The 23,510-nt window shown below is 44.0% G+C and overlaps 1 protein-coding gene across 4 annotated transcripts in view; it reads right to left on the bottom strand.

Annotated features, from left to right (window-relative positions):
- The window catches only part of ATG13 (autophagy related 13), a 54,812-nt gene extending 31,510 nt beyond the window's left edge, over positions 1-23,302 (bottom strand). For 3 of the 4 annotated variants that reach the window (XM_049779672.1, XM_049779669.1, XM_049779671.1), the window contains exons 1-2: positions 23,240-23,302; positions 22,408-22,457 (exon numbers count right to left, since the gene is read on the bottom strand). The gene's annotated coding sequence lies outside the window, so the exon portion shown is untranslated. The remainder of the gene's footprint in view (positions 1-22,407; positions 22,458-23,239) is intronic. The other variant, XM_049779670.1, reaches the window with a different exon arrangement.
- Positions 23,303-23,510: the final 208 nt, after the last annotated feature.

Genomic DNA, 23,510 nt, shown 5'->3' with positions numbered 1-23,510 from the left:
TATAAATAATCAAAGGTCACACTTTTATAGCATGGTTTATTGTCAGTGATACCTTAAGAGAGCTGTTTTGAGGGGCCAGATGGTGGCACAAGCGGTAGAATGTTTGCCCTGCAAATGCTAACCTAGGACGGACTGTAATTTGATCCCCTGAAGTCCCATATGGTCCCCCAAGCCAGGAGTGGTTTCTGAGCATATAGCAGGAGTAATCCCTGAGAGCATCACCAGGTATGCCCACCCCCCCAAAAAAAAGAGAGAGCTTTTTTGAATGTGGAAATCAAGACCACTCAGTGAGAAGAGACAGAGGCCACTGGACCTTGCCCTAGGTAGGGAGTCAGCCACCATCACTTGCACTTGGCAGAAACTCAAAAGCAGACCTCTGAGTGGGAAGTTTAATAGTGGGAAAAAGAAAGGCCTCAGGTGTGTCCTGATTGGGGGTTACTTGTATGAGAAAACTGGGGGCGACTTAACTATAATAGGAGGCCATCTTATGTGACTGGTTTTGAGTGCATATTTGGCTTTCTCTGAATTGCTTCAAGTTGAAAGCTGGGGCAAGGAAGGAGACTCCCTTAGAAGCCTCAGGGAGCTTAGGACATTTTAGTTAATCAAGTTTTGGCTTTTTTTTTTTTTTTTTTTAAGTTTTGGCTATTGAAAGTTTGAACAAAGGGTTATCATTGGGCTTCCTGGTCTAGTTACAAGTAAGTCTAATTTCCTTGACTGGTTACAGGAGATAGGCTGGCTCCTTGGTTCAGTAACCAAGAGACTTTAAAGCTCTCAGTACTGTTTTCTGCTATTTGTGAATCTGGCTCTATTTTTATTCATTTGGGTTGTGGGGCCGTATCTAGCAGTGCTCTATGCTTGGAGATCATAAGCAGGACCAGGAATTGAGTCAGGGTTGGCCTCATGCAAGATAAGCACATTAACCACTCCATACCATTTCTCTGATCTAATATAATTTTGTTTCTTTTCTTGTATTGATTTGGTTTTCAGACCACACATGATCATGCTCAGAGCTAACTCTAGGCTCTGCACTCTGGGATCACTGCTGGCAGATTCAAGGGACCATGCTGGATGTCAGAGATAATACCTAGGTCAGTCACATGCTAGGCAAGAATCCTACCAGCTATATTACTGTTACAGACCCTGTTTTATTTCTTATTATTTGGGGAGGGTGTTAGGGGGAGTTGATCATATCTGACTATCCTGGCTATGTGTTCAAGGATCACTACTGGTAGTGTTCAAGGGAATACATGTGGTGCCAGGGATCAAATCTGGGTCAACCATTTGCAGGACAAGTAAGTGCCTTACCTACTCTCTTACTGTACTCTCTTTTCAACTCCCAAGTTTTTGTTTTGTTTTGTTTTTGCTTTTTTAAAAATTTCTTTTCTTTACTGAAGCACCATGATTACATATATGATAGCAGTTGGGTTTCAGTCATAAAAAGAACACCCCCCTATACCAGTGCAAAATTCCCATCACCAATGCCCCCATTTCCTTCCTCCCCCACCCCATTCTACTTCTCTCACTCATTAACGTTGTCATGATAGTGTAGTCATCTCTCTAACTAAACTCACCACTCTATGTGGTCAGCTTGAGAGTCCTTCCAACTCTTATCTCTGTTGTCTCTGGACATTATTACAATAATGTCTTTTGTTTTTCTTAAAACAATAATGTCTTTTGTTTTTCTTAAAACCCTCAGATAAGTGAACCTATTCTGTGGTCTATCTCTTTCCCTCTGACTTATTTTACTCAGCATAAAAGATTCCATATACGTCCAAGTATAGGAAAATTTCATGACTTCATCTCTTTTTCTGGTTTTTGAGTCACACCTGGCAGCACTCAGGGGTCACTCCTGGCTCCATGCTTAGAAATCGCTCCTGGCAGCCACAGGGGACCATATGGGATGCCGGGATTCGAACCACCATCCTGCATGAAAGGCAAACGCCTTACCTCCATGCTATCTCTCCAGCCCCATCTTGTTTTGTTTTATTTTTGCTTTTGGGCCACACTGCATGGTACTTAAGAGTTATCCTGGTTCTGGGGACCATATGAATGCCAGAGATCAAATTCAGGTTGGCTATGAACAAAGCAGGCACCTCGATTGATTGCCCTTTTTTTTTTTTTTTTTTTTGGTTTTTGGGTCACACCCGGCAGCGCTCAGGGGTTACTCTTGGCTCTATGATCAGAAATCACTCCTGCCAGGCTCGGGGGACCATATGGGATGCTGGGATTAGAACCACCGACCTTCTGCATGCAAGGCAAAAATGCCTTATTTCCATGCTATCTCTCCGGCCCCATGACTGCCAATTTTTTAATTTTCCCTTCCCTACTATTTTTGGGAGGTTTGTTTCTGGGCAACACTCAGCTCAAGGTCTTCCTCCTGATTCTGGGCCCTAACCCTAACCCAAGTGGAGTTGAGGCAACATACTGGCTGCTGGGAATCCAACCTAGATCAGCAGCAAGTAAGGCTTGCTTTCCCACTGTAGTATTTCTCCACAACTACCCCTTTCCATTGTTGCTGTGCTCATCTGGGGGAGGGGGCCTCACTACAGTGTTCACTGGCACTATACACATAAGTTCTGGTGCCAGCACACATCTGACTGTAATACAATTAGAGATCCTATCCTATCCTAAGGCACCAAGGATCCCAAAGAACAAAGCTGCCTGGATAGCACTTGCATTTATTTATGTTTCAGGTGGAAGAAGGGGAGGCACTGGCATAAACTTACCACCTCATCCTGCCTGCCAGGTGCCCTCCATGGTGCTACCCAAGAATACCACTTAGTTTTGTTGTCCTTTTTTTAAAAAAATGTTTTTTCTTTCTTTTTTGGCTGCACTCCACAGCATGTGGGCTGGGTTCTGTTTTGTGCTTAGCTCAGGATCATTCCTTGTAGGGTTCATGGGACCATAAGGGGTGCTAGGAATAAAACCCAAGTTGGCTGCATGCAAGTTAAGTATCTTCCCTGCTGTACTATTATATAGCTACAGCCCTCAGCATAATTATTTTGAAATTTAATTCCATGCTCAATAATTTCTTTCCTTTTTATTGCTGAACAGTATCCTCTAATGGAATTTTTTGATGAGTAGAGGTTCTCAATTTTAAGTAATCCAAATTATGGGCAGGAGCGATAACACAGCAGTAGGGCATTTGCCTTGTACACGGCTGACCCAGGATGAACCTGGGTTCGATCCCCAGCATCCCATATGGTTCCCTGAACCTGCCAGGAGCGATTTCTGAGCACAAGGCCAGAAGTAACCCCTGAGCACCGCCAGGTGTGGGCCAAACAAACAAACAAAAAGAAATACAAACTATATACCTTTTCTTTAAAAGTGAGCACTTAGTTTTTTGGTTTTGTTTTGAGGCCACACTTAGACCACTATATAGTGCAGAGAATTCAAACTGGAGTCACCACATGTAAGGGAAGTACCCAAACCCCTGTACTACCTCCAGCCAGTTTGTTAGGGTTTGTGTGTGGTGTGGTGTGGTGTGGTGTGGTGTGGTGTGGTGTGGTGTGGTGTGGTGTGGTGTGGGGTGGGGTGGGGTGGGGTGGGGTGGGGTGTGTGTGTGTGTGTATGTGTGTTTAAACTCTGGTGGTTGTTAATCTCAAAAGTCATGAAATATTCTTTTACATCTGCTACTGAACTTTTCCTACTAAACTCCTCCTACATTTTCTTTGTGTGTGTGTGTGTGTGTGTGTGTGTGTATGTCTGTGTGTGTGTGTGTGTGTTTAAACTCTAGTGGTTGTTAATCTCAAAAGTCATGAAATATTCTTTTACATCTGCTACTGAACTTTTCCTATTAAACTCCTCCTACATTTTCTTCTAGATTGTTAGCTTCCACATTCAGATTCAAAATCTGTCTCAAACTGACTTTTTGACTTATGGTTCAAGATTGGGATGAAAGCTTTTATTTTTAACAACTATTCAGATTATTTTCTAGATTGACACTGAAACACCAGGAGACCTATCTGAAAAAGCCAAATCTGAAACTAATGAAGAAGGTTAAAACTGAAGTCAAGGTTGGAAAAATGAATTAATTTTTAAAAAAAAATCATTAAGACTAGTAGGGGCTAGAGAAACAGGCCTGCTTTGCATGGAGGACTGAGCAGTTGGAGAGTATTTGTCTGGCACCTGGCAGACCAGGGTTCAATCCCAGGCATCCCATCTGGTCTCCCACACTGGCCAGGACTGATCCTTGAGCTCAGAGCCAGGGCTAAACCATGAGAACTGACAGGTGCTCAAATCAAACAAAAATCCTACATGAACAAAAAAAAAAAAAAAAAAGTAAAACTAATCAAAAAATAAGAGGTAAAATAGTTTCTGCACAGTTCTCACTGAAATGCAAGGGGAGGAATAAAACCTTCAAGAAAGACTAACCAAACAATAGAAAGTCCTTGTACAGAAGGCAAAACTTTATTTTAGCTAGTCAACTGGGACTAACAACAGGTTAACAACAACACAACACTTTACTAATATGAGAAGGATACAGCATGTCCATGGGAGAAAATTCAATAAAAAGTAATGCGAAGTGGTGACTTGCAACTGCACATTCTATAGATTTCCTAAATTTTTTTAAAACTGCTAGATAAATGACAAGGCAAAGCAGTTTAAGGCATCCAAAGGCAGAAAACTAGAAGGCAATGATGTGGAAAGAGAAAAATGGAGTAGGATTTGTTTGCCAAGTCCCCCACTGCCTTCACTGGACTGATAAGAGCCTGTCTAGAGTACAAAGAAGATTTATAGTCTTCCAAGACAAGGAAAGAAAGAGTAGAGAGAGGTTCTCCCTCACTAACAGCCTGTTAATTGCCTCCAGCTCCAAATAAATTTCAAAGAGGCATATCTGGGGGTGACATTCAGGTCTCCTCCTATCTCTAGAGGTGAGAAAAAGACCAGAGGACTAGGGATTGTGTTACTAAGGACTATTGAGGGTGTTTTCTTAAAGTGGTAGTAAGGAATTAATCTATTCCAAAAATTGGAAAAGAGCTCAAACTCTTGGGTTAAAATGATTTTCCCTATTGGGTAAGGATTCGTGATAGGGAGGAGTGAGAAATCAAGGAACTCCCTGATGGAAGAACAAAGAAACCAATAAGGAAAAATACAACAGCCAACAACTCACACCCTAGAGTAGAAATGATGGTCAGAATCATTGCCAGAGTCCACTGAGGCCAAGAATAGATTAAAGCTCAAAGTAAATTAAATTATAAAGAAATTCTCTTTTGGGACTTTCTGTATGTTTGACAATACTGGACGGACACACACACACACACACACTCACACTTTCCCTCAAAAGTCACTTGGACCCTGGAAAGGGTTGGCCTTCACCCCTGATTGGTGAACAAAGATACCCAGGACAGGGCAGTTACACAGAAATGTGGGAGAACCCTGTCAAGAATTACAGAGGGTGGGGCCTGAGCAGTGGCACAAGTCGTAGGGCACTTGCCTTGCATGCAGCTAATTTAGGACGGACCTAGGTTCGATCCCCCAGCATCCCATATGGTCCCCCAAGCCAGGAGCGATTTCTGAGCAGATAGCTAGGAGTAAACCCTGAGTGTCACCGGGTGTGGCCCAATCCCCCACAATGCAGTTTTGGTTTTTTCCCCCAAATATGTAATTTTACTAAACACCTCATGAGTAAAAATGAAGTTTCCTTGGCGGGGGGAGGGGGGGAGGATAGAAAAGAAGAGCCTACCAAATGTCAAAGTGCTTTTTTTGTTTTGTTTTGTTTTGTTTTTTGTTTTTTTTTTTTTTTTTTGGTTTTTGGGTCACACCTGGCAGTGCTCAGGGGTTATTCCTGGCTCCAGGCTCAGAAATTGCTCCTGGCAGGCACAGGGGACCATATGGGGCGCCGGGATTCGAACCGATGACCTCCTGCATGAAAGGCAAACGCCTTACCTCCATGCTCTCTCTCCGGCCCCTTGTTTTTTTTTTTTTTTTTTTTTTTTTTGGTTTTTGGGCCACACCCGGCACTGCTCAGGGGTTACTCCTGGCTGTCTGCTCAGAAATAGCTCCTGGCAGGCACGGGGGACCATATGGGACACCGGGATTCGAACCAACCACCTTTGGTCCTGGATCGGCTGCTTGCAATGCAAACACCGCTGTGCTATCTCTCCGGGCCCTTGTTTTTTTTTTTTAATAAAAGACATTTCAAAGGGCTAAAGGAACATCAACTCAGGACCAAAAGAGATGAGACAAGAACTGTGCTGAAAGACTGTGCTCCCTTATTTCACACTGAAGTAGGGATCTGTGTTCCCACTAATGCAACCATCACAATGGCACAATGACTCCTGGGACTTTCTGTACCACTGAAAAGGATTATGTAACCAGAGCTGAATATTGAGCCAGTCAGGGTGAGGTCCCCACTGGGGATAAAGTTATCTTTCAGGCACCAGAGCTTTTTGTTCCTTTAGCCCCAACCCAGGCCATTCATTTGCCTTTACAATACAATACATGCAAACATAAGGTTTACCCTAAGCTTTGTTCTTTGCAAAAGTCCTTCTTTGTCTGCACCAAGGAATAAAAAAGGCAAATTTGGTACAAACATTAAAGAGATATATAAATGATTTATTACTTTTCCTGACTTCTACTAGCCAGTCAGTACTAAATTATCCAAACTCTTATGTAAACTCCTCTATATCTGCAGCATTTTTGTTTCCATACATACCACTTTAATCCAGGTCTCATTTCTTATCTGGAAGAGACTGACTGAGTGAGTTACTTGATCTTCGAAAGGGATCAGGATACACCAGTCCAAAATATGCTACTTTGGCATAAAGACTATTTTAAGCTAAGACATTTGAGATTTCACAGATGTAGAAAGAAAATCTTCTCTGTGCTTCTCACATCTGACTAAAAGCAGAAAACTTTTGAGAAATGAGGACTATCATAAATTCCCATTTTGGGTTGGCTTCTTTCTAGTTCTGGGAGAAAGATTTAGAGTAAGCCTGCCATAAATCCCCTCTTGGGGGAGGAGTTGCTTGATTAAAAAAAAAAAAGACCACTGTACATGCATAAACAAGAATTTTCACAAATTATCATATTTCCATTTGTTTTAGAGATGCTATGTTCTTTCCTAAAGAAACCTGTTTGGGATTGGGATTGGGTCAGTGGAAAATCAGATGCCCGGCACCAAGAAAGAAAAAAAAAAATCTATTGATCAACTTCCATAACAGCCTTTTCTCTCCATGCCTTTTTCCTACAAAACTGACTTAATCATCCAAAATTTCAAACTTTAATTTTTGAAACTACAACTCAACTCAGTGTCTTGAGTGATTCTTTGCAATCACTAGTAAATTCAGTCTTTCTCTTGCCCAAGTCCATCACGGAAAGGACTGCAGCACTGCTCCCCCAGCCTTCAATACCAAATGAGAGGGTACTGGAAATTTCTTTTTACCCATTAGCTAATTTGAGATTATACTGTAAATTTCAGGCAAGCCACTGAAAGACTAATCTCAGCAGAGCACTGAGTAATCATATTGCTCTTCTGCTCCAGACTTTTTAGCAAACTCCACATTTTGACCTTTAAGATTCCTAGATTCCTATGCCAAATCAGCAAGGAAAACAGGTGGATTGACTTTGAAAAGATGATCGGAGACCTGTTAGGAATTTTGGGAAAAATCTTGATCACCCAAACTAGCCAGTAAATGATGATTCTTGATGAGGAGGTAGTGTATGGCAGTATATGCTCAGAAAATTAACTTTATTTATTCAATCAATGGCTTGGGAGCTCTTCAGTTACATCGCTGGGTGTGGCTCAAAAAACAAAACAAAAAAGTAAAGTCTCATATGGTACTACTCACATCAAGTGAGATGATAACTGGCTAAAACGCACATACCAAATGAAATTCTCAAAATGCCAAATAAAAATGACTTGCTTAAAAAATAAACAAAGCAGCCATTCTGAAAGAAAATCATTAGAAGAAATGAAAATCAGATCAAAAAACTACTGGGAAGTTAGAGTAATACTAATATGGGTAGGGGGTTTAGTTTAGTCCCTGGCATCCCTTTAGGTTCCCTCAAACACCACCACCAGGAGTACTGCTGAGTGCAGTCAATTGAGACCCCTGAGTCCAAGGCCCAGCCCCAAAACCAATAACAACAGCAACAAAAAAGTTTGTGTCCTCTATCTCAGGGGAAAGTAAGTTGAAATTCTGCAACTTTCAAGGAAAGACTGCAGAGCCTTCTTAACTGACAATGTAAATATCTGACTTTCTCTTTAGGTTTTGCAGACTACTGTTCACATTAGTTACCAGTACCATCATGTTAAAATGCTTAGAATGTTTCTCTACTTTATAGGTGGGGCCATTCTGATAAAAGGGTCCATTGAAGTTTGAAGGTTGCTAGAGTACTAAGCTGAAGTGGGCTTTTAACTACTACTTAGTTCAAGTCAAGATCTTTTTCCTTCAGAGTCATCTAGTTTCTCAATCATGCTGCAAGGTACTTCTGCAAGCTTTCAACTCTCTAGGCCCTTTCCTGATAAAATGCTGACTAAGTAAGTTCACCAGCACTACTTACCTTCTTTATTAAAATTTTTACCCTAGGGACATAACCCAATTACTATGTGTAATTTCAAGTATTTATGGAAAATTCTATGTAGTTTCCACTCACGTGTTTAATTAAATTTAGCAACTGTCACCTTTTCTAAAATGGCTTAAAGAGGTCAATAATGCATTTATAGGGGGCCAGAGAGATAGCATGGAGATAAGTGTTTGCCTTTCATGCAGAAGGTCATTGGTTTGAATCCTGGCATCCCATATGGTCCCCCGAGCCTGCCAGGAGCAATTTCTGAGCATGGAGCCTGAGCGCTGCCAGGTGTGACCCAAACCCCCCCCAAAAAAAAATTAAATAAAAATTAAAAAATAATGCATTTATAAATAGTAATACTTCCACAAATACTGCTGTGCCTTTAAGCTTTTTTTTTTTTTTTTCGTTTTTGTTTTTTTTGTTTGTTTGTTTTAGTGTCACACCCGGTGCTCAGGGGTTACTCCTGGCTGTCTCTCAGAAATAGCTCCTGGCAGGCACCGGGGACCATATGGGACACCGGGATTCGAACCAACCACCTTTGGTCCTGGATCGGCTGCTTGCAAGGCAAACGCTGCTGTGCCAACTCTCCGGGCCCTGTGCCTTTAAGCTTTATCAACACCTATTTCCCCCTCAGATTCACCACCAGTAAACATTCTCATCTGAGAAATGGCTTCATTTAATTAAATCTTTTCTTCAAAACTGTTAATACATAATAAAAACTATTGGTGGGGCCAGAAGGATAGGACAATGGGCAAGGTGCTTCTTTGCAAATGGCTAACTTGGGTTCGATCCTCAGAATCCCATATAGTTCTCCCACAAGCTGTCAGGAGTAATTCCTGAATGCACAGCCAGGAGTATGCCTGAGCACTACTGGGCGTGTCCCAAAATAAAACAAACAACAACAAAAATCTATTGGAGGTCAAAGAGATAGCTTAAAGGACTAGGGCTTAAAGGACTATTTTGGGAGGCAGGTAGAGACACACCTGACAGTGGTATGGGTTTACTCATAACTCTGTGCTCAGAGATCACTCCTGGCAGAGCTAGGGAGACAACAGTGGTGCCATGTGCAAGGTGAAGTACCCTACACACTGTATTATCTCTTCAGCCCATGGAGCACTTTGCCTGCAGGGTTCAACTCACTGGCACTACACGGTCCTTAGAGCATCTCTAGGAAGAAACCTCTAGCATCCTTCCAGTGTGATCCAAAATCTGAACAAACAAAAACCTATTAGGGCTGGAGAAATAGTACAGGAAGAGATGAGGGGCCTGCCTTGCTGTGGTGTGGCTGGCTCTGATTCTATCCCCATCACTATATATGGTCCTCCAAGCACCAAAAGGGTTAACTCCTAAGGACAAAGCCAAGAATAGCCCCATACTTCTAGGTTTGACACCCCCACAAAATACCAAATCTCCCCAAAAAAACATAGTAAACAACAACAAAGGTAAAAATCAAAGTGAAAGAAAAAGAAGGAAGGAAGGAAGGAAGGAAGGAAGGAAGGAAGGAAGGAAGGAAGGAAGGAAGGAAGGAAGGAAGGAAGGAAGGAAGGAAGGAAGGAAGGAAGGAAGGAAGAAGAAGAAGAAAGAAAGAAAGAAGAAGAAAGAAAGAAAGAAAGAAAGAAAGAAAGAAAGAAAGAAAGAAAGAAAGAAAGAAAGAAAGAAAGAAAGAAAGAAAGAAAGAAAGAAAGAAAGAAAGAAAGAGGGAGGGAGGGAGGGAGGGAGGGAGGGAGGGAGGGAGGGAGGGAGGGAGGAAGATGAAAGAAACAAAAGAAAGACAAAAAGAAAGAAAGAGGGTAGGGTATTTGTTTAGCAGTGTTGATCCCCAGACATCCCATATGGTCTCCCAAATCCTCCAAGAGTGATTCCTGAGTACAGAACCAGAAGTAACCCCTAAACACAGACAGCTGTGACACCCCCCCAAAATAGTAAAAACATTTATCTCAATTGCTTTTATTGCCACTCCCTAGTTGGAAATTAAAAAAAAAAAAAAAAAAGGCAGGATGCTTGCTTTGTATGTGGCTAAGTCAGATTTGATTCTCAATACCACATATGGCCCCCTGAGCCCAGCAGTATGATCCCCCAATGCAGAGTCAGGAATAAGCCCTAAGTACTGTTCGATGTGCTCCCCCCCAAAAAAAAGGACAAAAGAAGTACAAAAAAGTACAAAAAAGAAGTACAAAAGCTATATGTAGACCCTATAGGCAGAAAAATAAACAAGTTAACAAGATACTAGATTAAAGAAAAAGTGAATAGATTGATTACAATGAAAGTTTCACGTTCATATTTATTTCTTCTCTTTTACTTTTTGCTTTTTGGGCCACACCCAGTGACGTTCAGGGGTTACTCCTGGCTATGCGCTCAGAAATCGCTCCTGGCTTGGGAAACTATATAGGAAGCCGGGGGATCGAACCGGGGTCTGTCCTAGGTTAACGCTAGCAAGGCAAATGCCCTACTGCTTGTGCCACCACTCTGGCCCACGTTCACATTTATTTCTGCTCACAGCCATTAAGATCACAAAAAAGGGGGCGTTTCCCAATAGTATTGAGGATAAAATCCACACATGCAAAGCAAGCATTCTACCATTAGCTACATTCCTGAACAAGGGGGAGAGTTTTTTGTTTTTGTTTTGGGGCCACACTCTACAGTGCTTAGGGGTTACTCCTGGCTGTGCACTCAAAAATAACTCTTGGCAGACTTGGGGACCATATGAGATGCTGGGATCAAATTTTTTTTTTTTTTTTTGGTTTTTGTGCCATACCTGGTGGTGCTCAGGGGTTACTCCTAGCTGTCTGCTCAGAAATAGCTCCTGGCAGGCACAGGGGACCATATGGGACACCAGGATTCGAACCAACCACCGTAGGTCCTGGATCGGCTGCTTGCAAGGCAAACGCCGCTGTGCTATCTCTCCGGGCCCGAAGAGGAGCTTTAAAAAGCATAAAACACACACGAACAAAGGGCCAGGGAGATGTTGTAAAGAGCAGGATTTGCAAGAAGAAAACCAAATTAAATCTGATTCAATGTGATCCCTGGCATAGCAAGGTCCCCTGGGCATCATGGAGAGTGGCTCAAAATCAAAAAGAAAGAACCTGTATAAAGGGCCAGAGTGATATCACAGCAGTAGGACATTTGCCATGCACATGGCTGACGGGATGGACCCGGGTTCAATTCCTGATTCCCAGCATCCCATATGGTCCCCAAGCTTGCCAAGACCTATTTCTGAGCACAAAGCCAGCCGCCAGGTATGGAAAAAAAAAAAAGAAAAAAAAAAGAAAAAAAAAAAGAACCAGTATAAAGATAATAGCATCTTGAAAGATGGAGAGTAGGAAACAGTTCACTGACTAAGTGCAGCAGAACTGATACCCTAAGTCAGCAGTTGAAGAAAACATTAAACAAAGCCAAGATCATCTGAACCAAAGAAGGCAAGAAAGACAGGGCTATGTAAGACAGGGGTCTCAAACTCAATTTACCTGGGGGTCGCAGGAGGCAAAGTCGGGGTGATCCTTGAGTGTAAAGTCAGTAGTAAGCCTTGAACATTGGGGGTGTGACCCAAACAACTAAAACAAAACAAAAAAAAAAAGATTCCTTTAGGGCAGGGCCACAAAATGTTGTACAGAGGGCCGTTTGCGGCCTGTGGGCCGTGAGTTTAAGACCCCTGAAGAAGTACCAGGTTATCTATCTGCTGAAGCACGGAGGCAGAGAGCTGGCAATCCAAGTACATGACAGTAAACAGAAGTCAGATCAATTCTACTCCCATGGCATTCTACTCCCATAACCAACAATCAGGTCAAAACTGCCCTTCAGGCTGGTCCAATAGCAGTGGATTATCAGAACTGGTATCACAGGGGCCGGAGAGATAGCATGGAGGTAAGGCATTTACCTTTCATGCAGAAGGTCATCAGTTCGAATCCCAGCGTCCCATATGGTCCCCCGTGCATGCCAGGAGCAATTTCTGAGCACAGAGCCAGGAAAAACCCCTGAGAACTGCCGGGTGTGACCCAAAAACCACAAAAAAAAAAAAAAAAAAAAGAACTGGTATCACAAAAGTTGGTATATAACCCCCCCACTGCTCAATTTGACCGGCTTTTTTTAAAAAAAAAAGAACTGCCCTACTGCCCTTCATACTGGAGTTAAGATACTAAACATGGATACTCTGAGTTTTGTTTTATTTGAGGAGGGGACACTTAATGGCTCTGAGGGCTTATTCCTGGCTTTATACTCAGGGATCATTCCTGGCAGTATATAGGGAAGATTTGCAGTCCCTACTGCAACCAGATGTTCCACTGCCATGAAGTACCAAAGTTAAGTATTTGCATGACCCTCAAGTACTGAACCATCAACATTGGAGGAAAGGGGAGAAAACTGGGAGGAAATATAATTTAATTTGTTTGAGGCCCTACCCAGCAATGCTCAGGGGCTAATCCTGACTCTGTACTGAAAAATCACTCCTCGAAGACTTGGAGGAACTATACGGAATGCTGGGGATCAAACTGAGGTCTGCCACATGCAAGGCAAATGCCCTACCTATTGACTATCTCTCTGATCCGAGATAACTTTAATAAGCTTTAATTCTCTAGCACGTTTTTGTTGGTTTTTTTGTGTGTCCAGCCCCTCCCCCAACACACACACAGGTGCTTCAGAGACCATATAGTGTTAGTAATCATGTTTGGGGCACCTGCATGCAATGCAATACAATGCATGTGCTCCTGCCCTATGAGTCATCTCTCCAGCCCTTAAGACTAGAGAATACTTTGAATTACAACCAGAGGACATAATTGATGAATCATGTGGTAAAAGCCAGGTTTACAGAAACACCCACCAACCCTTCCAGAGTATACCCCTTTTCCTATCCCTGCCAGAACTGAGCAGGAGGGAGTTATAGTGTTCTATATCCTTGCCAGAACTTGGTTTGGCCAATGGTTTAGCTTGGGGTCATACTTATAGGCAACTAGATTCAGTTTGCCTTCTTTTTTTGCTTTTTGGGCCACACCCTATGACATTCAGGGGTTACTCCTGGCTCAGGGGACCATATGGGAATCTGGGGGATCGAATCAAGGTTGGTCCTAGATCAGACGTGTGCAAGGCAAACACCCTACAGCTGTGCTTTGCTTTGGTCCCTTCAGTTTGCCTTTTGGTTGCTGATATACAGGCAATGCATCTTTTAAGCAGGATACCTGTTACACATACAATAGTTTTGTCCATCTGAAAATTTTCATGTTTTTATATATTTTGGAGGTGGAGCAATAGCACAGAGGATAAGACATTTATCTTGCCAGGTTCAATCACTGGCACCCCTAGCCCACCAGGAGTAATTTCTGAGTACAGAGATAGGAATAATCAACCCCTGAGCACCGCTGAATGTGGCCCCCAAAAGTTTTTATACCTTGTATTTTAAACTGTGCTTGTGCATTAAGAGCGTTAGCTTGGGAACAGAGAGACAGTATAGAGGGTAGGGTGTTTGTCCTGCATGTAGCTGACCCAGGCTCAATCCCAAATACCCTATAGGGTCCCCTGATCCCACCAGGTGTTATCTCTGCGTGTAGAGCCAGAAGCCCTGACAACTGGCAAGTATGGAGCCAAACCCCCCTCCAAAGAGCTTTAGCTTTAAGCAACTCAACCAACGTGTGATAAAACCACTAGGTTAAAGTTTGTTGGCAAATGGAATATTTACACAATCTCACCTCAGATTACTTATTAATAACAAAGAGAGATTCAGAGGATACAATTTAACAGTAACCAAAGATACCGGCAATGGAAAAATATGATTACCACATCCTTTCTGAAATGCTATGTAAGAACTATCAGCAGATTTCCAGCTCAAACTGAGGCAGCAGATGAACTCAAGAGTGAGACAAAATCATGTGCCTGCACACTTCAAGAATGTCATCTTAGAAAAGCTAAAGAAAGACTGAAAAACTTTTTTGGAGGGTACACACCCAGCTCCTATCACTCCAGCCCCTAGACCTTTTTTAAAAGGCAGTAAAAGTTCACTCAGATGGAAGATATGGTGCTGGAATGTTTTATTTAAAAACAAAAACTCCCGGGGCTGAGAAAGCATGGAGGTAAGGCATTTGCCTTGCATGCAGAAGGATGGTGATTCGAATCCCGGCATCCCAAATGGTCCCCCGAGACTGCCAGGAGCAATTTCTGAGCATAGAGCCAGGAGTGACCCCTGAGCACTGCCAGGTGTGACCCAAAAACACCAAAATAATAAAACTACCATAAACAATATTGTAGGGGTTAGAGAGATAACACAGCGAATAAGACACTTGAATGGACCAACCCAGGTTTGATTCTCCCACACCTCATATGGTTTCTTGAGTCACACCTAGAATGATCCCTCAGCCGTCCTGAGTAACAACTGAACACACCACTGTGTGAGGTACAAACTCAAACCAAAACTGTAAATCATGGTTGCCTAAAATATTAGGGGCCAGAGCGATAGCACAGCGGGCAGAATGTTTGTCTTGCACATGGTCATCCTGGTTTTGCTCCCCAGCCATCCCATATGATCCCCAAAGTCTGCTAAGAGTGATTTCTAAGAGCATAGTCAGCAGTAATCCCTAAGCAACCACACACACAAATTTTTTTTTGGTTTTTGGGTCACACCAGGTGACGCTCAGGGGTTACTCCTGTGCTCAGAAATCACTCCTGGATCGGGGGACCATATGGGATGCCGGGGATAGAACCCAGGTCCGTCCTGGATCAGCTGCGTGCAAGGCAAATGCCCTACCACTAGCTATCGCTCTGCCACCCCCCTCATTTTAAAGCAAAAAAATAGGGGCCAGAGTGATAGCACAGCAGTAGGGCATTTGCCTTGCACATAGCCAATCTGGGACAGGCCTGGGTTTGAACCCCAGCATCCCATATGGTCCCCAAAGTTGCCAGGAGTAATCCCTGAGCACTGCTGGGTGTGGCCCAAAACCATACCCCCCAAAAAAGCTAAAAATTAAATGCATGAGCACCACAAAAGTGTATGGACAAGGCCCTTGCTATGGCAACAATATCATCAAAAGTGGAAGGGAAGAGGGCATAAAATTTAAAACACACATAAATATATACTTATCCTATTGGTGGTAGGGTTTGAATTGGAGTCAGCTCCATGTAAGGAATCTTTAACTCCTGTACTAAATTAACTCTGACTCCAAGACCATACACTTTTTTATAGCACCAGGGATCACAAAATGCAGAGGGTGAAGGCCAGAGTGATAGTACAGCTGGTAAGGCATTTTTGCGTTGGCCATCCTTGGTTCAAATCCTGCATTCCATATGGTTCCTTGAGCACCTCCAGGAGTTACTGTTGAGTGCAGAATCAGGAGTAACCTGAGTATCGCTGGGTATGCCTCAAAAACCAAACATACAAACCAAAAAAATGCAAAGTAGATTCATGGGGCAGGACCAGTGAATGAACTTTTGGACTCAATGTCCTCTGTCCTCGTGCTTACAAGCCAAGCACTAAACACTGCTTTCCATGGGCCCCTTGTCTTTAGTCTTCCATGAAAAGTTCTCAAAAAAAAAAAAAAGAAAAGAAAAGTTCTCACTGTACTGTTTCTCAATTTACCTCTCCTTTATTCTTTGTTGTGTTCCATCTTTCTTACTGTCTTTTTTAAACCTGGCTTTCCTCCCTCCCTCTCTCATTTTACTAAAACTTAGAATGATGTGAAGGAGAGAAATAAAAAACTTTTTTAATCTGTTCAAGAGCAACTACAGGCTTCGCCAGAGTGGGAGTAGGCAAGCAAAGAAACAGACAAGCAAATGAGATACATGTTCAAGGGAGAACACAGGCTTGAAGAGCTAGATCCTCCGGCCTTTTCTATATCATCCCTGCTGTGACGACCAAAGGTTGCACAGATTTGGATATGCACACTAGAACTGCAGTGCTTATCAGAAGTCAGACTCCAGTTTCTTTGAAGTTATTTAAAAACATTATTTTAGGGGATGGAGAGATAGTACAGCGGGTAGGGTTTTGCCTGCCTTACATTCATTGGGGTCAACTCATGTTATAGATTTCTGGCATCCCATATGGTCTCGAGTACTGCAAGGAGTGATTCCTGAGTGCAGAGGCAGGAATAACCACTGAGCGTTAACAGGTGTGGGATCCCACCCCCAAAAAAAAATTTTAGGCCACACCAAGCAGTGTTAGGGGGCTACTACCAGTTCTATGCTCAGGGGCTTCACATTATTAGTCGTGCCTGTGCTCACTGCTTTGCAGGTACTGTGGGGATGGCACACTTTGTTGCAGTTCTGGAGATCACAATTGGGCAGAAGTGCCAGGATTGTACTTGACTTGTGGGGCAGGGCTTGAGCTTGGACACAGAGCCTCTTAAGTGCAAATGATGTGCTGTACCACTAAAGAACACCTGTTCTCATATACTCATTAAAAGAACCTGACATTGGGCTAGAGCGATGGGAAAGTGAGTAGGGTACTTATCTTACACCTGCCCAAGCCACCTTCAACCAGTATCATCACATATCTGGGGTCCCCGCAGCCCTGTTAGGATTGATTCCTGAGCAGACCCAGGAGGAAGCCTTGAGAAGAGTCAGTGGTAGGTCCCCTCCAAACACACACAAAGAACTTGACCTTATCACTCACCTCCTATAAAAGGGGTTAGGAAAAAGAAAAATACTGTAAAATTACACATTCATTTTAAAAGGAATTATATAAAAAAATAATTCCAGATAATATCTCTAGCCCAAAAGACTGAGAGGAGAATAATATCAATTATCAATTATTGAAAGATCAATTCCCAATATTTAATGATTTGGGGGGGGATTGGGTCACACCCGGTAGTGCTCAAGGGTTACTCCTGACTCTATGCTCAGAAATCTCTCCTGGCAGGCACAGGGAACCATATGTGATGCCAGGATTCAAACCACCGACCTTCTGTATGAAAGGCGAACACCTTACCTCCATGCTATCTCTCTGGCCCCCAATTCCCAATATTTAAAGAATTATATAATTCTTTGTTTTGGTTTTTACATCATATTCAACTAGTGTCAGGGATCACTTCTCACAGTACTCAGGGGATTGTGTGGGATGCCAGATATCGAACTTAGATTGACCCAATGAAGACTGTATGTGGTACCCAGAAAATTACATGCAATACATAAAGGAACATAAGAGATGCCGGTGATCAAATACTGGTCAGCTGCTTATAAGGCAAAATCCTTTACCTGATATATTTTCTCTCTGGCTCCAACCATAGAAATTAAGGGTTTTGTATGCTTGTTTTTAGGGTATTTTGGGGGATGAGGGGGTTAGGGTAACACCAGGAGGTGGTCAAGAATTGAAGCTTTTAGTTAATTTGTTTTTTTTGGGGGGGCCACACCCATTTGACGCTCAGGGGTTACTCCTGGCTATGCACTCAGAAATCGCCCCTGGCTTGGGGGGACCATCTGGGACGCCGGGGGATCGAACCCAGTCCGTCCAACGCTAGCGCTTGCAAGGCTGACACCTTACCTCTAGCGCCACCTTCCCGACCCTTGTTTTTGTTTTGGAGTCACACCCCACAGTGCCCAGAGCTTACTCTTGCCTTTGTGTTCTTTAGAATTGATAAAAATATAAAATTAGGGGCCGGAGAAATAGCACAGTGGTAGGGCATTTTCCTTGCATGCAGATGACTAGAGAGGCACCGAGCTTCAATCCCTGGTATTCCTTATGGTTCCCCCAAGCCTGCCAGAAGTAACTCCTGAACACTGCTGAGTGTGGCACCAACCCCCCGAAATATATATAAGTATATATAACTGAGGCCAGAGCAATTGTACAGTAGGTACAGCCTTTGACCAAAAATGCTACCCACCTGGGTTCGGTCCCTAGCACCCTAGAGATACATGCAGTTCCCTGAAGCAGCCAGGAGTTATCCTTGAGTTTAGAGTCAGGAATAAGCCCAGAGTACAGTCAGGTGTGGTCCCAAAAGAAAAATAAAATTAAAACTATTTCTTTCACATGTGCATGCTTCAAAGTCAAAAGATAAAGGAGGAGCCACAGTGATAGCCAGAATTCCTGAACGATAAGCCAGAAGTAATCCCTGAGTGCTGCCAGGTGTGGCCCAAAAACCAAAATAAATAGAGAAAGAGAAAGGAATATTTTTCAAAATAGTAATACTGAGTTATTACTTCTTTACTTTTATCAAAATACTAAAAATAGTCAGTAGTATATTATACCAGCAGGACATGACAAATTTCCCAAGTCAGTTACACTGGTCTTTAAAGGGTTTGTTTCTCTAACAAAATAATCTAGTTTTGCTTAAGTTAAAAGCAAACTAGAGGCTGGAGAGATTGTACAGCAGGCAGGGTGCTTGCCTTAGATGTGGCCAACCGGGTTCAATTCCTAGCATTCCACTTGGTCCCCTGGTAATAGCAGGAATGATCCATGAGCACAGAGCCAGGATTAAGCCATAAGTAGCAAATGTGGCTAAACAAAAACAACAAAACAGAGCGAAAAAGAAAATGAAAATTAAGGGGTCGGGCGGTGGCGCTGGAGGTAAGGTAAGCCTTACCTGCGCTAGCCTAGGAGACGGACCGCGGTTCGATCCCCCGGCGTCCCATATGGTCCCCCAAGCCAGGAGCGACTTCTGAGCGCATAGCCAGGAGTAACCCCTGAGCGTCACCGGGTGTGGCCCAAAAACCAAAAAAAAAAAAAAAAAAAAAGAAAATGAAAATTAAGAGCCAGGAGCAACAGCACAGCGTGTAGGACAATTTTCAAAGAATATAATCATCCATCTCTGCTACAATAAAGTAAAATATGATTAAAATATTTAATAATATACCTTTAGGGATTTAGTTTTGTCTGGGTTTTTATTTTTATTTTTTTGGATCACACCCTGCAGTGCACAGGGCTTATTCCTCGTGGTATTCAGGAGACCACATACAGTGCCAAGGACAGAACCCAGATCAGTCATGTGCAAGCAAGTATTTATCTACTTTAGTTTCTCTTTGACTCCAGGGATTTCTTAAATGGGGTTTCAGAAATAAATCAAAGGGCTGGAGTACATGCTTAGCATGCAGAAGGCCCAGATTCAGTTTTTGGCATTGTCTGGTCCCCTGAGCACCACTGGGAGAAATCCAAAAATACACAGTAGCTACTGAGAAATGGAACTTTGTCCCAAAATGACAAAAGTAAAATCCAAAATAAATATCTTCTACTTTCACCTGCACAAATAAATATGCAAAAATTAGGAAGCCACCTTGTTGATTAGGTGCAATAAATCCTAGAATGAGTGCATTTCTTGAATAGTCCAAGTCACTCCTGAAAATTCACTTAATGATATGAATTTGATCTCTGGAAGTTCAATAGTTAGTTAATATATTAATCTCCAACATATAGGCTATGGATACCCTGTCCTGAATGGTTTTAAGATGTACAGAACAGGGGCCAGAGAGATAGCACAGCAGTGGGGCGTTTGCCTTGCATGCAGCTGACCTAGGAGAGACCTGGTTCCCCATGTGTCCCATCCCCCGCAAGGGGCGATTTCTGAGTGCAGAGCCAGGAGTGGCTACAGAGTGCAGCAGGGTGTGGCCCAGAAACCAATCAATAACGTTTAAAAAAATGGGCCTGGAGAGATAGCACAGCGGCGTTTACCTTGCAAGCAGCCGATCCAGCACCAAAGGTGGTTGGTTCGAATCCCGGTGTCCCATATGGTCCCCCATGCCTGCCAGGAGCTATTTCTGAGCAGACAGCCAGGAGTAACCCCGGAGCACCACTGGGTTTGGCCCAAAAACCAAAGACCAAAAAAAAAATGCAATTTTAAGGAGCCGGAGAGATAGCATGGAGGTAAGGTGTCTGCCTTGCATGCAGAAGGATAGTGGTTCGAATCCCAGCATCCCATATGGTTCCCTGAGCACAGCAGGAGAGATTTCTGAGCGTAGAGCCAGAAATAACCCCCAAATAACCCCCCAAGTGCAATTTTAAGAGTGCATCTTACGGGGCCGGAGAGATAGCATGGAGGCAAGGCATTTGCCTTTTATGCAGAAGGTCATCGGTTCGATCCCGGCGTCCCATATGGTCCCCTGTGCCTGCCAGGAGCAATTTCTGAGCATGGAGCCAGGAGTAACCCCTGAGCACTGCCGGGTGTGACCCAAAAGCCACAAAAAAAAAAAAAAAAGAGTGCATCTTACTATTTACATTATCAGCATTATCTGACATTTGTGTTTGCATTTATTCATCAACCACAGATTATGAAAAATACTGAAGAAAGCTCAAAGGGATTCACTCCATGCTCAAGTTTAAACCCCCTACCCCACATTATTTGGTTCCCCAAGCACCTCCAGGAGACACACTGAGTTCAGAACCAGAAGAATCCCCGGCAACAACCAAATGTAGCACCCAAAACAATTTTTTTTTTGGTTTTTGGGCCATACCCAGCAGCGCACAGGGGTTACTTCTGGCCCTACACCCAGAAATCATTCCTGGCAGGCTCAAGGACCATATGGGATGCAGGGATTCAAACCACCATGCTTCTACATGCAAGGCAAATGCCCTACCTCCATGCTATCTCTCCCAAAACAATAATAATTTTAAAATTAAAATATTGGGGCCCAGGGCCTAGAGAGATAGCACAGCTGCGTTTGCCTTGCAAGCAGCCAATTCAGGACCAAAGGTGGTTGGTTCGTATCCCGGTGTCCCATATGGTCCCCCGTGCCTGCCAGGAGCTATTTCTGAGCAGACAGCCAGGAGTAACCCCTGAGCACCGCCGGGTGTGGCCTAAAAACCAAAAAAAAAATATTGGGGCTGGAGAGATAGCAAGGAAATAAAGTGTTTGCCTTGCATGCGGAAGGACGGTGGTTCGAGCTCTCCAGGAGTGATTTCTGAGCATAGAGCTAGGAGTAACCCCTGAGCGCTGCCAGGTGTGACCCAAAAATCAAAAAAAAAAAAAAAATTTAAATATTGATGGTTTAGAATTTTCATTCACAAGCATTTTTTTCATTGAAAATTGAAGCTAGGGCCCGGAGAGATAGCACAGCGGCGTTTGCCTTGCAAGCAGCTGATTCAGGACCAAAGGAGGTTGGTTCGAATCCCAGTGTCCCATATGGTCCCCGTGCCTGCCAGGAGCTATTTCTGAGCAGACAGCCAGGAGTAACCCTTGAGTACCGCCGGGTGTGGCCCAAAAACCAAAAAAAAAAAAAAGAAAAGAAAATTGAAGGGGGCCGGGCGGTGGTGCTGGAGGTAAGGTGCCTGCCTTACCTGAGCTAGCCTTGGACGGACCGAGGTTCGATCCCCCGGTGTCCCATATGGTCCCCCAAGCCAGGAGAGACTTCTGAGCACATAGCCAGGAGTAACCTCTGAGCGTCACCGGGTGTGGCCCAAAAACCAAAAAAAAAAAAAAAAAAAAAGAAAATTGAAGCTAAAAAAAAAAAACAAAAAACCCTAAGAACGTGGGCTGAAGTAATAGTACATTGAGTAGAGTACTTGCCTTGCATGCAGCAGATTGAGGTTCAATCCCTTGCACCCCAAAAAGTCCACCAGCCCCACCAGGAGATCCTTGAGCATAGAGCCAGGAATTATGACCTGAGTACTGCCAAGTGTGACCCCAAAACAAATAAACAATTTTCTTGGAGCCAAAATAGCCACTAGAGACACACAACGTACACTTGCAGTTGAAGTTCTTTCACAGGTAAGTCTACGTTTTTTGAGACTGTACACAAACCACCCTAAGAGATCCCACAAAGATTTCCACTTTAGGAAATTACTTTTGAACAGGGAGCACGAGAGATCAGTAATTTTGCTTTTGAACATGACATTTCTCCCTTTGGCTACAGAACAGCCAAGGAAAAGAGGCTGGCTGACCTGAACCGCAACCAAAAAAAAAAATCGCTGCAGACGGAGCTGGAAGGGCTCAGACCTTCTTGGATAAGTGAAGTTAGCGATGAAGAGAACGGTGGTGCTAGGCCACTTACCCCGAATTTACTGACTGAGAACGGATCGGAGGTTTCCACGGGTCCTTCCACTGCCAGGAAGAAGAGAGTTGTGAACCTTGGATCCCCTTATTTTGACTCACCTACACGTGGGTTATATACCCCCTATTTTTTTTGTTTGTTTTTAGGTCATGCCCGGCGGTGCTCAGGGGTTACTCCTGGAAGGCTCGGGGGACCATATGGAATGCCAGGATTTGATCCACAGTCCTCCTTGCATGCAAGGCAAACGCCTTACCTCCATGCTAACTCTCCAGCCCCTTGATCCCCCCCCCTTTTTTTTGAAGGGTCATACCCAGCAGCACTCAGGGGTTACTCCTGGCTCTGCTCTCAGAAATCACCCCTGGCAGGCTCGGGGGAACCATATGGGAGGTCATATGGGATTCAAATCACCATCCTAAACGCCTTACTTCCATGCTATCTCTCCGGCCCCCTGGAACCCCTTTTTTTGACTAGTTCACCTCACCTACACGTTGGGGGGGGTACATCCATGGCCTGAGTGATTCCTTATTCTCTGGGAGAGATCCCACTGTCCAAGCTTCCCCCCCCCCAAGCCTTCTGGATGGAACCCCAAAAACTCAAAAAAAGAACAGAAAGAAAAAGTTTGGGTGTGGAAAGAAATCCCATGCAGAGATAGTGAAGACGCCGGGGTCCCCCACCAACCATCCCAAATCCCAAAGGAAGTGCAGAGCTTGACAGGCCTCAGAGTCCCAGCCTCCCACCTGAGGGCGCTGAGAAATCTGGGGGGCCTGGGGTTGGGGGGGGCCTAGTGTCTTCCACCTCCTTCCCCCCCCCCCAAAAAAAAAAAGTTCCTCACCTACAACGCTGCGACCCAGAGCGTGGCTCGGGACTTTCATTCCGCTGGCCGGGGCCTGGGGGGCCGCCCGGCCGCGCCTCCGGGAGGGCTGAGGGTTCCGCGCGGCCGTCGGGGCTGCAGTGACAGCTCGGACCCAGGCGGGAGGCTCCGGGAGGCTGTCCGGGGTGGGGGACACTTTTATTTGCCCTCCCTGGTTATGTGGGGGTGAGTTTCGGACGAACTCGACGGCGATTCACGCTCTCCCCAGGGGCTCCTCCGCAGCTCTAGACGC

This window comes from Suncus etruscus, chromosome 9 (genome assembly GCF_024139225.1).
Source record: "Suncus etruscus isolate mSunEtr1 chromosome 9, mSunEtr1.pri.cur, whole genome shotgun sequence".
Lineage (NCBI taxonomy): Eukaryota > Metazoa > Chordata > Mammalia > Eulipotyphla > Soricidae > Suncus > Suncus etruscus.
This window is presented reverse-complemented; position numbering and strand designations above follow the sequence as displayed.